The sequence below is a fragment of the Pinus tabuliformis genome, chromosome X (genome assembly GCF_031772625.1).
Source record: "Pinus tabuliformis cultivar Carrire ecotype Pingquan chromosome X, CPIR1, whole genome shotgun sequence".
In the NCBI taxonomy this organism is placed as follows: Eukaryota; Viridiplantae; Streptophyta; class Pinopsida; order Pinales; family Pinaceae; genus Pinus; species Pinus tabuliformis.
The window spans coordinates 1,221,892,139-1,221,909,134 of record NC_142308.1 but is presented as its reverse complement, the minus strand read 5'-3'; the positions used below and the strand labels follow the sequence as shown (position 1 = coordinate 1,221,909,134).

The following is a 16,996-nucleotide window of genomic DNA, read 5'->3' as shown; positions in this document are numbered from 1 at the left end:
TTTCTCATCTTCTCTTTCAGGAACATCTTTCGTTGCTCAGAAGGATTTTGATATCGCTGAATGAGAGTATCCCACATCTCCTTGGTAGTGTTCTTGCCAGATATATGTGAAACTGTATGGTCCCAGACTCCATCCAAGATCATCCACTTCGCCTTGGCCATCTCTTTCATGTACTCTTTCGATTGTTCTGCATTAGTCGATACTGCCACCACGCTCTCTGCAAAGGTCTTCAGGCCATGTTCATCTAACAAGAAGGACGTCCTAACCCTCCAAATGACGTAATTGGAAGCTCCCGCCCACCTATCTTGATCTCTAAGCCCAGTTGTGGCCATCTCTAAAACCAGTTGTGGAAGGATTTTGATATCGCTGAGTGAGAGTATCCCACATCTCCTTGGTAGTGTTCTTGCCAGATATATGTGAAACTGTATGGTCCCAGACTCCATCCAAGATCATCCACTTCGCCTTGGCCATCTCTTTCATGTACTCTTTCGATTGTTCTGCATTAGTCGATACTGCCACCACGCTCTCTGCAAAGGTCTTCAGGCCATGTTCATCTAACAAGAAGGACGTCCTAACCCTCCAGATGACGTAATTGGAAGCTCCCTCCCACATATCTTGATCTCTAAGCCCAGTTGTGGCCATCTCTAAAACTGGAATGGAAATCTCCCACTTTCACCTGCTCGATTGTTGAATCTGCTATTCACACTCTCTTCTGGAGTGGGAAAATATGCTTGCAACCACTCTCGGCTGCAACTGGAAATATGGATTTTTGAACTAGAAACCCTCTGAGAGAAATTCCCTCTGTGCGCTTCGTCTTCCACCCGGCACTGATTCTGCTATTGCTACAAAACCCTCCTGCGCCCAAACAAAGAATCTACTTAGTGAAAATCTGAGCTACAGTTACTCCCTTTGCCTGTTGGAATCACTCAATCTGGCAAGCCAAAATTTTCTGCAACCCTGCGCTAAAAAATCGAACTACCCTGCAATTCGCACTGCCTGGCTAGGCACTGCGCAGCCTTAAGAAAATTTGTCTCACTTCTTCCTCTAAACAACGAATTTTCTTCTTCCGCTTCTAACCTTCCTCGTCTGATAAAAAATGCTATGATACCATGTGAAAACTTCACTACTAAAATTCTATTGCAACAATTGGAATTAATTCTTCTAACAGTAAATTAATTTAGCAGTTTATTGATATGGCAACAACAAATTAACCACACTGCAATCTTCGCAAATAAAAATATTATGGAAGATAAATTGGAAACTGAGAAAATATTGGCACACACACATAAAAATATAACACTGTTATTTTTGGACAAAAGTCCCCGGAAAAACCCAATGTGGAAAAACCGTGCAACAGTTGAGGGCTTTTATTATTAAGCAGCAGTGAGAAAATTTTGAGTACAATAAAGGTTGCCAAAATGGTGAATCTATCCAAGAGAAATACTACCAAAAATTTACTAAGGGATTTTACCCTCATTCCAAGCAATCCCAGCACTGTCTGGCCTTCGAAAAGCTAGTCGTCCAAGTGGTCTACACAGGCTCTGCGTCACCCTAACGCTGCCTGCCACATGCACTGCCGAAAACAACTACCAATCTCGGACCCTTTGATGCAAGAGCCACATTCTCTTCCTCCTTCTCACCTTTCGAACCCTTACTACTGCTTCTGGTAATGGAGGTCTTCATAAGTGCTCACCTCATCTCCTCCTACTGTAGGTTTGACCACATCCGGTCCCACCCTAGTAATATATCTCGTCCCAAAATGCCTTAGATGAAGATTTCTCATTCCTCAGAGATAGTGTTTAGAGCCAAACACACAAGCTCTATAATTTGAGGTGCCGCTACCACGGCTGCAAGTTGATCCTAGATTTCCTGAATTCTGGTGAGAAAGGGATCAATGCCTTCACCCTTATGCATCCTAAGGTTTCTCAGCTTCTCTTTCAGGGGCATCTTCCACTGCTCGGAAGAATTCTGCTAAGTGAGAGCATCCCACATCTCCTTGGCAATGTTCTTTCCATATATATGTGAAACTGTATGGTCCCGAACTCCATCTAAGATCATCCGCTTCGCCCTTGGCCATCTCTTGTCTGTACTCTTTCCACTGATCTGCATTAGTCGGTACTACCACCACACTCTCTACAAACGTCTTCAGGCCATGTTCATCTAACAGGAAGGACATCCTAGCCTTCCAGATGACGTAGTTGGAGGCTCCCTCCAACCTATCCTGATGTCTAAGCCCAGTTGTGGCCATCTCTAAAACTAAAATGGAAATCTCCCTCTTTCACCTGCTCGGTTGGTGAATCTGCTATTTGCACTCCCTTTTTTTAGTGGGAAATTCTACTTGTAACTACTGCCGACTGCAACTTGAAATATGGTTTCTGAACTAAAAACCCTCTGAGAAAAATTCCCTCTGTGTGTGCGCTTCATCTTCCACCAGCACTAATTCTACTACTGCTACAGAACCCTCCTGCGCCCAAACATGGAATTTGTTTAGTAAAAATCTGAGCTATTGTTGCTTCCTTTCCCTGTTGGAATCACTCAATCTGGCAAGACAAATTTTCTGCAACCTTGCACTAAAAAATCGAACTGCCCAACAATTCGCCTTCCCTGGCTAGGCATTGTGCAACCCTTAGAAAATTTGTCCCGCTGCTCCCTCTTAACAGCAAATTTTCTTCTATTTCTGACCTTCCTCATCTGATCAAAAATGCTCTGATACCATGTGAAAAATTCACTACTAAAAGTCTATTGCAGAAACATGAATTAATTCTTCTAACTGTAAATTAATTTAGCAATTTATTGTTATGGCAACAACGAATTAATCACATTGCAATGTTCACAAATAAAAATACTGCGGAAGATAAACTTGAAACTGAGAAAACACTAGCACACACACATAAAAATATAAAATTGTTATTTTTGGAAAAAAGCCCCGAAAAAACCCAATGTGGGAAAACCGGTGCCGCACTTGAGGGCTTTTATTATTAAGCAACGTTGAAAAAATTCTGAGTACAATAAATGTCGCCAAACTAGAAAATCTATCCAAGAGAAATATTAGCAAAAATTTACTCAGAGATTTTACCCTCACTTCGATAATCCCAACACTATCTGACCTTTTGAAAAGTTAGCCGTCCAAGTGGTATGCCCAAGCTCTGCGTCACCCTAGCACTGTCTACCATACGCACTACCTGAAACAACCGCCAATCTAATGCTACAAAAACTAACATATGTGAATAGTATGTCACTTTTATTGATGACTACTCTAAGAAGACGTGGATCTACTGCATGAAAACTAGGGATGAGGTCTTCAAGAGGTTCCAAGGGTGTAAAGCTTATGGAGAAGCAAATAGGGGAGAAGTTCAAGGTCTTGAGGTCCAACAATGGAGGCGAGTATATGTTAATTTTAAATAACAATGGTATGTTCTATGCTTAGCACAATTTACTTCAATGTTCCTTAGCAACCCAATAACAATTTGCAATTATTTCCAGTAGCAATCACATCAACCATTAATCACATTGACAGTAAATGCAGAAGACAAGCCAAGACAAGAGGACACTAGATGTGGCAGATGCCAAGTAAAAACCACAATGTGGGGAAAACCCTTTGATCAAATCTCCTTATTATTATTCAATAGTTCAGCAGAGAGAGTACAAAATTCAAATAGACTAGCCCAATACAAAGTCAAATCAACCCTGTAAAATTCTACAGTCAAACTTCAACCCTAACTAGAAATTCAATGTTTGTCAAATCAGCAGCAAAACACCTCCTTTGAAGCTTAGTCAAAGGCAGTCCAATTTGACCTCTAGCAAAGGTCAAAGTCAACCAAAAACAGTCCAACAATTCTATTCAAATAGAAATGAGCCATGTGGTCAAACAACCTTGCAGTCAATGCATGTCAAATTGCCCCAAACACCTTGATTTTCGTGCCAATCAATGAGGCCTCAAGAGAGCAAAATATTGCCTCCAAAAACCCAGTCAAATCAACAGTGGTCAATGCTGGTCAATAGTCTGAAATTTTTGGTTTTGTTTTAGCCTAGAAAAACAATCCTCCTAGCCACACGTGTGGGGGAGAGAGAGAGAGAAGATGCCCAAGTTGTACAAACCAATCTGATGAAGAGAGAGAAGAATGTGTGAGTGAATGATGTCCAAATCAGGTGTGAGGTCTCTTCTATTTATACACTTTGTTGTGGGTGAAGAGACACATATTTTGGGCTTCTTGAGCCTACATTAAGTTGAGGCCGACCTTAACAATTTGCACACGAGAGAGAATAAATTCAAAATCACACTTTTGCTTGTCCGAATGAGATGATCCTTATATCAATCTTGGACCTCTCGAAAAAAGGAATCCAATGCAATAATCATCTCCATCATATGAGTTGTCTCAAGGTGAAATTTCGCCTTGGTTGCCAATTTTAACAATATACCTCCAATGAGAAGAGGAATTTTTGTGCTAGAGTGGGCATCAAGAAGGAGTGGACAGTTCCTTACACCCCTAAACAAAATAGGGTTGGAGAGAGGAAGAACGGGGCAATAGTTGAGGCAGCAAGAGCCATGCTCCATGATCAGGGGCTACCATTCTTTCTATGGGTTGAGGTATGCAACACTACAATGCATCTGCAGAATATGAACCCACATAGGGTGTTGGGGAACAAAACTCTAGAGGAGGCTTTTTCTTGAAGAAGCCTAATATTGGACACTTCAAGATTTTTGGTTGCCTAACATATTCACATGGCACTGAGGAGCAAAGGACAAAGTTAGGACCCACAACCAAGAAGGGCATTTTTGTGGGGCATAGTGAGACCTCGAAGGCTTATCGCATATATATCATTGTGTAGAGGAAGGTTGTTGTGAGCCGAGATGTGAGATTTGAGAGAGAGCCTTGAGGAGGTCACGAGATATGGATCAGGTAGAGCAGCGGGCTCCTAAACAAGGAAGTCCACCACAGGGTATGGAACCATCAAGTACAGGTTCACAGGGGTCTGGATGATTGCAAGCTTCATTCCGCAGGCTTCTAGGATGACAGGTCCACAAGTTACAAGGACACAGGATCCCCAAGTACAGGTTCAATGTAAACCACAAGGGCATCATCTTCGTTTATACCAATTATAAAGGATGATATACCCATCCCAATATAAGAGGCTACTTCAGGGAAGAAGAATCCTAAATGGCTTCGCAATACCTTGCAAGAAACCCAGGGGACAGTGGGAAAGCCTAAGTGGTCAGTGAAGGAGAGCAGTCCACCAGAGCGATTTGATAGCTAATTGGCTATAGTGAGTAGCATTATGGAGACCAAACCATCTAGGCATGAAGAGGTTGTAGCCCAACGGCTTTGGAGGGATGTCATGGTGGAAGAGTATGCTTCCAACATGAAGAATGATGTGCGCGAGAATATGTCGAGACCTAAGGGGAAGACAATGGAGACTTCCAGGTGGCTCTACAAGATCATACATGTTGTGGATGGTAGCATTGAGAAGTTCAAATCTCGACTTGTGGCATGGGGGTTCTCACAAGTAAAGGGAGTTGACTATGACGAGACCTTTGCACTAGTGGCTAAATACACTTCGATTAGAGCAATTATCTCCCTTGGAGCGAATAAGGGTTGGAAGATCCACCAAATGAATGTGAAGATCAGTTTTCTCAATGGGATCATACAGGATGAGGTATATATCGAGCAGCCACAGGGCTTTGAGGGGCATGGGAGGGCATCCCACGTATGTAGGTTGAATAAGGCCTTGTATGGGCTAAAGCAACCATCAAGAGTGTGGTATTCATGGATTAATTCCTACTTGTAGCAAGATGGCTTTTGAGAATAGTGATGCGGATACGAACCTATATTACACTATGGTTGGTGAGGATGCACTCATTCTTATATTGTATGTAGATGATTTGTTTATTTCAGGAGAGGAAAAACTCATTGAGCACTGCAAGAGAGACCTTGCTTTAGAGTTCAAGATGATTGATAAAGGGTTGATGCACTATTTCCTGGGGTTGGAGCAAGGATGCTTGGAAGTGGGAGAGAAAGTGGGAAGTGGGAGTGGAAGTGGGAGCGGGAGAGACAATCTTCAAAAGCTTCCGAGTCCGAAGCATTTTTTATATAACATATATTTTGATGCATATGTGTCAACAAAAGCAAGTAGAATGATGAATTAGTTATAAAATGTGAAAATTTCTAATACGAAATTCTACTACAGTAACTAATTTGTTTCACCAACTTATCTCTCACAATAAGTTATTTACGAAAACCCTTCAGTAAACATTAAAATAAATTCTACTGCAGTTATCACATAATTACATAGAGAAAATAACAGCAATATACAAGCACAAGAATTAATCACATCAACACAGTTGTTTTTGGACAATTGTCCTCGGAAAAACCCAATGTGGGAAAACTGGTGCAGCAAATGAGGGTTTTATTAATCTTCAACAACAATCGCTTTACAAGGAATGATTTCACAGAGAAACTAAGACACTTTTGAGAGAAAACACCTGAGACAAAGTTTCTCCTCCTCCTGGAGAAGTTCTAACACCCTGGAGACCCTTCACCCACCTCTGCGTCACTTCTTCGTCTCTCGCATCAGTCTACGTCAACCTGTGTGTGGACTGTGTCTCCAATGGTGCAGTTTACCTACTCTTCCCTCTAGCGTTGTCTCTCAAATGCCCTGCGTTACCTCCTCCTCAGTCACTGATTGCTGCTGATGCCCTCCTCTTCCTTCACCCTGCAACTCTCCCTCTAAAATCGAACTCCTTCTCCTTGAGGATCGATTTCCCTCGGGGTACTGAGTATTCGCCCGATGTGTCTCCAAATGACTCTCAAGTCTTCTCTTATACTTTTCCTGTTGATGAATCAACGGCCGAGATTAAGTCTCTAATCAATGGCTAAGATTAAAACATACTTGATACTCGTCTCTTAGAAGCTTCTCACCCATATCTTTATTAATACCCATTAATATTTTTATTTTCCTAAGTTTAGACTTAGGAACCCATCCGAGTGGAATTTCTCCAAACAATTTCTGGGTCTTGGAGATATCATGTGTTCTAGCCCCTCCACAAAATTTTGGAGCTAGAGCACATCCGATGCTACCCAAAATCATCATAAAAAGCATAAACACATGGATTAAAACATATAACATAAATCCTCTGGCAATTATAATCTTCATCAACCAAAGGTCCATAAGTTACAACATCTTGATTCTCATCAACATAAAGTTTCAAAGTTTTAAAATTCAATATATAACATTTGACATTACTCAAATTGTACTTGTAACCATTACCAAACTATAATAAACAATATCAAACACGAAATGAAACAGTTTGCGAAGCATCATATTCATAATTCATTACCAATGAGTTATAATTGCCAACTTCAAACTTCAAACTTAAATTGTCATATATTGCTTACAAAAAATACCATAATAAATATCAAAGAGTCAAATAGTTGTAAAAACTACTAGAAGGTAGAAAATAGAAAAGATAAGTAATCTACTATCTACTAAAATTTCTTCTTGCCACGAGAAACTTCTAAATTCTTTTCTCGTAATCTATGAACAATGGGAGTCTCCTCCCGCATAGTCTAACTCTGCAATGGTCGTGAACCACGTCTAGAACCAAAAAGCACATGACCTCCATGCAATGTTGCAGATGGAGGTGGTGGTAAAGCTAGTGCAACTTGAGCCCTATTAGTGGAATGGGATGCCCTTGCAGATTAGTATTTTGGCGTAAGGACATATGCCACGGCATGGAGTGAAACCTTAAGATTACCCCACCTTTTGACCACATGTTTGTGAATATGATCATACAGGATGGGATCTTTCGGCTAAACAATATCTTTCGTTTGCCCTAGCATGTTATCCATCTGCTCATACACCTCCCCAATCACTGGTGTCTCTGTATCTGCAAAACGAATCATGTTATAAATGGGCTTGGTGAACTACAAAACATTCCTCACACTTGCCCAAAACTGACCATTAAGGTAAGGTAATAACTAGTAAATCTAGTCTTTGCAATCTTCAATACCTCCAACCTTGAGTGACTGTGGAAAAGGCCATGGGCATTGCTATGATTGGTAATAAATCTTACCATGTACTTAGCTTTCTTGCACAATGAACCAATCCATTTGTATTCAGGTTCCTTTATCTTAATAATTTCATGCATCAAAAGGTTCAATGTGTGAACCAAAAACCCAGACCAAAATATGTTTGGGTATCTATCCTTAATGATTGCTCTCGCTATCTTACAATTAGAAGCATTATTAGTGTTGACTTGGATGACATTGTATTGCCCGATACTTTCAATTGTTTGAATTAATGATTTTGCAATGTTGACATCAGTCTTGAACTTATCTTAGTCAGGAGATGAAAGGAAGATTGCACCAGTAGAAAACACACCAAGAACATGCATCAATGGCTTGCATTTTACATTTGTCCAACGATCAGTACAATGGATACCCATATATTCATTCCATGCATTTGTGAATTTACCCAAAGCATTTTTTATTTTGGCTTCTTCCCAATCAAGTCCCATGGTTCTAGCTTTGTCATACCCAGGGCTCTTGTATCTTTTAGGGGCATCATTAGTGGTGTCAACCATTTGATGCCAATAAGGTGAGCGAAGAACATTGAATGGTGTGCCACATGCAAAGACAAATCAATAAACTTTTGCATCCACATCATCCCTACAATCTTGAACAAGGAGTTTTGGTATTGTTTATGCCTTAAAGGGATGTTTATGCCTGTGGTTGTGAATCCACTACCATGGGTGGGATGCCGATGGAATTCTTGTTCAACCACTAAATGCTCCATGTGTGTTAGTGGTGTCATGTTCACCCTTTGAACTTTTTTATTTGTATTGTGCTTCCTCCTCTTGCCTTGTATATTTGGTTCTATGTTGTGTTGGCACATTTGCACAAGCTTTGATTCATGTTTGCTTATTTCCATTCCATGGCCCTTTCCCACATAGATGCTTTATGGCACAGGTATATGAACCTACGTAAGTAGAGTTGCAAAAGGGGCATATAAATTTAGTGGTTCCACACCCTTTCCCTCCTCCAAGCCTTGTAACATATTTCCACAAGGGTGTTTAGTCTATCTTAGTTTTCTTTCCATCATCATCTCCACTCCCATTATCCTCTTCCTCCTCTTTCTCTTGGTACTCCTCTTCTCCAAGGTATCCTAATCCACAACTACCCACTTCTTCATCATCTTCATCACTTCTTCTTCTATTTCCCAACACCATCATCATAGCCCAAAATGGAATCAACAAGATAAGGCTAAGCCATATACCCGTCATGTTTGTCAAATCTTGAGATTCTTCAATGCAATAAAATGATGGAGGAATGGGAAAGAGTAGGAGAAGAGAACATCTAGATTCTAGATTCATTCAACATATAAAAAGCACAAATGTTACATGGAAAAAAATACAAGAATGGGATTAGACCCTACCTCTTTGGCACTCCAACAATGGTGGCAGCGTTCAATCTCCCAAGCTCTCACAAATAGCAACGTTCAATCTCCCTTGGAAGCTCCCAAGATGTTATCTTCTCAATCCTCTCAAATCTTCTCCTCAAGGCTCAAACCCTCTCAATCTCTCTCATAAACTCATAAAATGATGTTAACTCAGAGGGGAGAAGGCCTATTATTCCCCTTGGCCCCTCCAATTTCCCTCCAAAAAAACATTGCCCTACTTGGCCATGTGCGGGCGAAAAAAAGCAAGAGCGGATTCTTTTAGCGGGAAGCGATCGCTCCTGAATCACTCCCCGAGAATTAAAATCACTCCGTGAGTGATTGGGGAGTGATCCGAGAGCGCCGCTCCTCGATAGCTCCTAGAGCAACTAGGGAAGGGAAAAAAATTTAAGGGGGGTGCACTCCCAAACGAGAGTGATTTAGGAGCATGATCCCTGCGTCGCTCATTGAGCGCTTTTGGAGCAGGTGTGAGGGGGGGGCTCCCCCATAGCCTTAAGTTGGAGGTTTCACAGGAGGATGGGCATATCTTCTTGGGATACGGTAAGTACGCAGGGAACATATAGAGGAGATTTCATATGGAGGACTACAAGCCCATGGCCATGCCTATGATTACCAACTGGAAGAAGTTGTATGCTTCTAACTCTGAGTTGGTAAATCACACTTTATATCGCCCAATTGATCGATTTGTTGATGTATTCGGTCAATACCAGACTAGATATTTGTTACGAAGTCAATACATTGAATCAATTCATGGTGGAGCCAGGAGAGTGCACTGGGTGGCTACAAAACATGTGTTGAGGCACCTGCAGTGTATAATGGATTATGGACTGGACTATATCTAGGGGGTGGAGTCAGGTTGATTGGCTACATAGACTCACATTGGGCACGCAGTTCTAGTGACAAAGAGAGCACTTCAGGATGTTGTTTCATGTTGGGTTCCGCTGTAGTGTCATGGTTCAGCAGGAAACAGAGCTCAGTGGCACTGAGTTATGTAGAAGCAGAGTATATGGCAACTAGTTGTGCCAGTTGTGAGGCCCTTTGGCTTTGCAGGATGTTGTATGGCTTATATGGTCAACGACTGAGACCAAAAGTGATCTACTGCGATAGGAAAAATTGTATCAAACTCACAGAGAATTTAGTATTTCATGACAAGTCAAAGCATATCGAGATCAAATACCACTTTATCTAGGATTATATTTAGAGAGGAACAGTGAAGCTACAGTATATATCTACCAATGAGCGGGTGGCCAACATTCTCACCAAGCCCTTACCAAGGGGCAAGCATGTTTATTTTAGAGACATGATGGAAGTGGTGAGAAACACTTTCCATTGTAAGTGGGAGTGGTATAAAAGGAGTACCAAGGGCAAGTGTTCCTAAGAATTGGTGTCTAGCCTAGGAAAGTGTCCTAACGTGACCCCTTTTACTTAACTTTATGCGAAATAAAGTTAAAGTGAGTTTATAAAGTATAAAGTCACTTGATTTTATGAACTTAAAGTCATAAAGTACCTTTTGAGTAATTAATGAAAAGGGGACTAAAGGGGAAAGTGTCTCATGGGTTAATGAGAGATTAGATCTCCAATCTTGATTTAATTGGTTAAGATTTAATCTCAACCATTAGATCTTAGGTTTAGGTCTTTCTTCTTAATGACATAGCAACAGGGAAAAAGGAAAGAGGAGAAGGCACCATTTTGCACATTTGTTCATGAGAGTTGGAGAAGAGAAGCAAAGAAGGTAGAGAGAGTCATTAACAGCATGAGAGGGGCTAAGTATAGTAGGAGAGTATAGCAGGTACAACAAATTTGCTAAGTTACCGGATCCGGCAGGGGAGGGCCAAGATCCCCGGATCCGGATCCACCTAAATACGTAGAAAATACAACATGCAGGCGGATCAACGAAATTAGGAAACGGATCCCTGTCAACTGAAACGGATCGAAATTCTGTAGCGGCTGTATGGTAGCCGGAAATGTTGCACGAAAAAATCCTGTGCTCTATGCTTTCTCGATCATTCGTCATGCCGGCGGAAACAGCTACGGGTGCATAAGTCATGCCGGCAGAAACAATTACGGGCCCTGGAACAGCTACGGGTCCATAGGTAGCTGGCAGAAACAACTACGGGTCCATAGGTCATGCCGACAGAAACAATTACGAGTCCATAAGTCATGCCGGTAGAAACAATTATGAGTCCTCTCATGAGCCATTTTAATTTTGATTTAATCGATTTTTTTAAGCTATAATTTTATTCCATTGATACGAATTTTGACGGGTTGCTATCGCGTTGTTTTCAATTTTAAACCAAATTTTCAAAAAAATAATAAAACAGTGAAATTTTGTTGGAATGCACGAAGACTTGCCCAAAATATACAGAAAATCAAATCTGTTAACTTAACACGTGGTGTAAACCAATAGGCAATAAGACAATCTTTTTGTCAATAGTCAATATGATAAAAATAAAATTACAATATTATTACAGCGTTATGTTTATATATAAAATACAATAATTATAGATATTTGATTACAATGAAAATATATATCATGTTTATAATTTTTTTTTTACACATATATCAAATTAATTATTTTAATTAGTTTTCTTTTTTGTGGGATAAATACCCAAAAATTGAAATATCTTAGTAGATATATCTTACTTTATGGATTACTTAGAAAATCAAAATAGTTAAATGTGGGGTTTTTTTGGAAATTTTTAATTTTTATTTAAATTACTCAGTTTTAATTTTATGTAGTAGTCTCATTGTTTAATTGTTTTATTTTTTCAATATATTTTGGTGATTTTTTTTGTTTAAATTTATTTAAATTTTGATAAAATTCTGTTGGAATTGTTAATTTGATTTGTCACTAGTGTTTCATACATTTTATGGGATTGAACTTATTTAGACATTTAGAAAAGCATTTTAAACCAAAATATACCTCTAACCAAAAAAATATTTTATCTAATACTAACCAAATTTTTATAACATGTAATATATTTATAATATATTTAATGGTTTCAGGGAGTATTTGATTTTTGAACTCTAAAGTGTTTTTTTTTTTTTTTTTTAATTTAAAAAATATTATTATATTTTTTTGTACTTGACGTATCCTTGCCGTATCCGGATCCTGGATTTTCAAAAAACTAGTTGATCCGGATCCGGATCCGTATCTGTATCCGTATCCGTATCCGTATCCGAATCCTGGTAACTTAGCAAATTTGGTACAGATTCCAAGGCTGAGTACTGGAATGGAATTCAAGGAGAGGATCAACACATTTACTGTTGAAGAGAGCACTAAAATTGAGGCAATCTAGGTTGCATTTATTGCTACTACTTCAACTCGATTTTCAAGGCAGTCTGGGCAGATTTCTAGGGATCTGACAGCGCAAAAATTGAGGCTATCAGAGTGTAACGAGTAGCATGAATTCTCAGAAAGCTTGGGCATGAAAATCAGGGTATTCTTATAGCTTAATTACAGCTCGTCAGTCAGAAAGCAACACAATTTTCGAGAGAAGAATTGTTGGGAAATTTGTATAGCTAGCACGGATTTCTAAGCGATTGTCAAGCATGAATTTTTGGGTGTGATTGGCACAAAAACCAAAGAGTTGTCTGACACAGTGTTTAAGGAGCAGCTACAGCGTGAAATTCTAGGAAATCCAGGCATGATTTCCTATGAGATAAGTCGATTTAACTATTGTAATAAATGTTGTAATAATTTCTTTGAAAGTAATAAAAATCTCTCTCTCCTCACTGGTTTTCCCTTCGGGGTTTTTCTAGGATCTCTGTGCCATTTTTCCTTTTTATCTGCTCACCAAACCCTGCTTTTGTTTTGTTATAATTTTTTCCTGGAAATATATTGAAAGTTTTATTTATAAAAAGAGGATAGGAACATAACAAACCTTGTAAATAAATGAAAATCCATGGTAAACAATACATCAGTAGTCCCAATTGAATGGGAACAAAAAAAACTGAAAATCTAGATTAATGAAATCTACAATCTTTAAAATCTGCAAAAATGTGAATGCCAGCAATTCATTTATGGAAATAATACTTTAAATATATCACTATATGTAAACAAGAAAATAAAGCAAGCGATTTCAAAATAAATAAGAAATCAATAATTGACAATATTCAGATAGAACCAATAAAAATAAGATGAATATGAAAACAAGAAAAAACAATAACAAATCTCTTTGAGAGTGGCCCATAAATAAACATTACAACTACTAAGGCTTAAAATTTAAAATAAGAATGAAGTGAACGGTGTAAAAGAGCAGACCTCTCCACTATCAGACTCCACATCCTCAGAAATACCCGCATGTTGTTCCACTACGATTCTCTTGATTTCAGAAGCACCAGTAGACTGACTTTCAATCGGTCCACTTGGTGCCTTTGGTTTTGGGGCAAGAATATTCTCTGGAGCCCATTCTAAATATAAAGGCACGTGTCTGCACTCAAATAATATATAGTTTTCTTACTAGAACAATCTAAATGCCACCATAATTCTCAATTATCATTATAATTAAAAAGAAACAAGACCAAAATTCAAACAATAAAAGACTTAAATATTAGAATGTACAATAGCAAAAACACATTCATTCACATAAGAAGAATTTTAGTACAGATAACTTAGCCTATGCTCCAGTTCATAATATTCTCCTCTCTTTATTCCTTGCAGTTTGTTCTATAATCGCAGTCGAATACAATTAAGCAATGCACTCTATTTTTCTTTCAAAAGATGGAATTTCCTTTTCTCAAATAGAATGCAGTATCCCCATGAAAAATAGAAAACGATATACAAGGCACAGATGGTCTTCATTTTGTTCTAATAAATTATAATATAACAAAAGAATATCATTTGATTGACAGACACGAAATGAGGGTAACATTTGTCCCGACAATCACGTGCTAGTATCATGTTGAATTTTGTTGAATACATTAGCATGAATATGCAAAGCATTGAGTGAATTTCATTGATTGCTTTGAAAATAATTACCTAGAGCCACATATCATATCAAAAATTTAAGGTTTGAACTAATCACTAGCCATATCCAAACTGCATGAATAAATCACCAGTGTTCACCAAAAATGTTTGCACATGTATAGCTAGAAATGACTCCAAAATGTAAGCCATAAAAATCTTATGCATAAATAACTCAACATCTATGTTATACAAGTTTGTAGAACATAGGAACAGGTGTTCAGTGCTGTTACTTCCTAGATCTGCACACAAGATAAGTCCAATCTTCCAGGTACAAACCCTAGCACAACTCTTGGAAGTTTTACCTGCTATCACCTCAATATAACCATCCTTCACTTTAGGCCAGCTCTCCTTTAGTCAAGAGGGATTTCCCTAAGATCAAATCACTAATCTATCTATTAGCACAGAACTGAAATCAGATTAGAGATTTGTGTGCTTAATATGGTGTGTTATCTACTAGGTTATATCGAGCAGAACCTAAAGACCCCATGGCCCATTGTACAAGGCACTCATCAAAATTTTCAGAAGTCAACAGACACCTATTGACCCTTCTCTCCTATCTCTATATTTTTCTCTCAAATTTCGCAACACTATGGGGACTTGTATTTTATGTCGCTAGTATGATGAACTGTTGTAACAGGTTTAGGCGACTTAGAACTCGATCATCAAGTGAGTACACTCTAGAGTGTTTTTTTCACTTAGCTAATTATTCTCACTTTTCAGCAATGAATAACTAGCTGAGTTTTTCCACTCACACACCTCCAAAGCTGATGTGGGGCTTGATGATTGGGCCTTGGGTCTTTGCTAATGCCTAGAATCGATGTATATTACCATACTAGGACATATCTAAAGCATCGCGAAATTTGATTACGTTTTTATAGGATTTTTTAAATTATTAAAATTATCACAATACGGGATTTTGAATTAATTTCCATGTAAAATGGTAAATAAGTGAACCTCGAAGATATTGGGGGCGTATAATACTTGAAAATCATACTCACCATCCCGAAATTCTTCTAAGGTCCACTTCAAGGGATAAAAAGTTCAATAATCCCCCCTCAAAATCCATTTTTCCCAAGTTTAGTGGCATTAAGTGTCAAAAAATTGAAAATATGAATATTGAGGCATATTAAAAATGCTCTCAAAAATCAAGTGAAATGATGTGGAATTTAAACAAGTCAAAAGTCAAATGGAAGACTGACTAGGCAGCGAAATCACCACATTAAGGTGGGACCTCAAAAGGGTCAAGTTCACTAGTAGTTGAGTGATCTGAAAATCACTCGTGAATGATCTCAATTAATTAATGAAGGTATTACAGACTCGTGCTGGGGTGTGTCTATGTTATTTTAGGCAATAGATTGATAAGATTGCGAAATACACAGACACTTTAAACAGTAAGAGAAATACAGTAAGCAAATACAGAACACAACAAAAGGAGTTCACCCAATCATCTTGAGCTATGTCTCCTGGTCCAGCTTCAGTGGTGGCCTTTTCTATTGTGTCTTAAAGCAGAGATTTTACAAGGAGCTCAATATGAGTCTCACTTAACAAATGATGATCAGTAGGGTGGTACTTGGATCCCCCACGCCTCTAGAGTGCACAGAGTCCCCCTTATTGAATCTCGACCTCAACCGGTCTCAATGGTATGAGCCCAATTTAGTACTCAATACCATACAGGTATACACAGGAGTTGCTTGAACCTCTCAAGCCTTCTCTGGAGTTCACAGACTCTCAGACTCTCTCTGTTCTGTCTGCTCAATGTTGCCTTTGCTCTACAGGTCAGCTTGGCTTTTCTGTTCTCTGCAATTCGCTTCCTTCTCTACTTCTATTCCCTTCTCTTTTGTTATGTTTTCTGTCTCTGTGTTTGTTGTGGCTTAAAGCCAATCTGCTCCCTGACTGTTTGTTTCCTCTTCCTAGCTCTCTGGATCGCCTGGCTCTGTCTGCTGGAATTCCCCTGCTCTGCGTCATCATCACTGTATAACGCTGCACAAAGAAGTGGCCACTTGACGCCTTACGAACTGAGTGTTAGTTTTCTTTAAACGGACGTTATTTCCATTACTCCAGGATTTGCCCACGGAACTAATTCTTCTGCCAGCTCATCGGTCATGCCGGACCTCAAATCTTTATGTGCCTCAGTCTATTTCCCCATCGAATCCGGTCATCCATCGGGTTGATTCTCCACTGTTCATCTGGAGCCTCTAGATCCTACGGTCTCCGTCTATATCGCGCGGGTAAGTTGCTCGACCGTTACTCACGTGATGTAAGCGGTTTTCTCTCTCATCCACTGGACACGCATCGCCCAGTGTATGGCATCACGCTGAACTCAGCTAAACCTGCTTACCGCTCGAAGTGCACGTGATATCCTGGCGATTTTGGGCGCGAGACCCGCCTTCTCACAGTTTCCGCACGATTTTCCTGTTTTTCCCGTGAGCGAGCGCTCGGGGCTTTCCTTCTCTGAGGGTTTTGTCCTACTCGCGTATCAGAAACTACCTCTGTTTCTGGATCCAGGCTTCCCATTTGCCAATTTGCATCCATGCGCGGTCTCCATGGGCCAACGGTCAGCACGCTTTGACCGAG

The 16,996-nt window shown here is 39.5% G+C and overlaps 1 protein-coding gene across 6 annotated transcripts in view; it reads right to left on the bottom strand.

Annotated features, from left to right (window-relative positions):
• Positions 1–16,996, bottom strand: part of LOC149144371 (uncharacterized) — a 177,327-nt gene that overhangs the window by 29,228 nt on the left and 131,103 nt on the right. For 5 of the 6 annotated variants that reach the window (XR_016265238.1, XR_016265239.1, XR_016265240.1 and 2 more), the window contains exon 2: positions 13,718–13,886. The exons of the other annotated variant lie outside the window; for it this stretch is intronic. The gene's annotated coding sequence lies outside the window, so the exon portion shown is untranslated. The remainder of the gene's footprint in view (positions 1–13,717; positions 13,887–16,996) is intronic. 6 annotated transcript variants of the gene reach the window in all.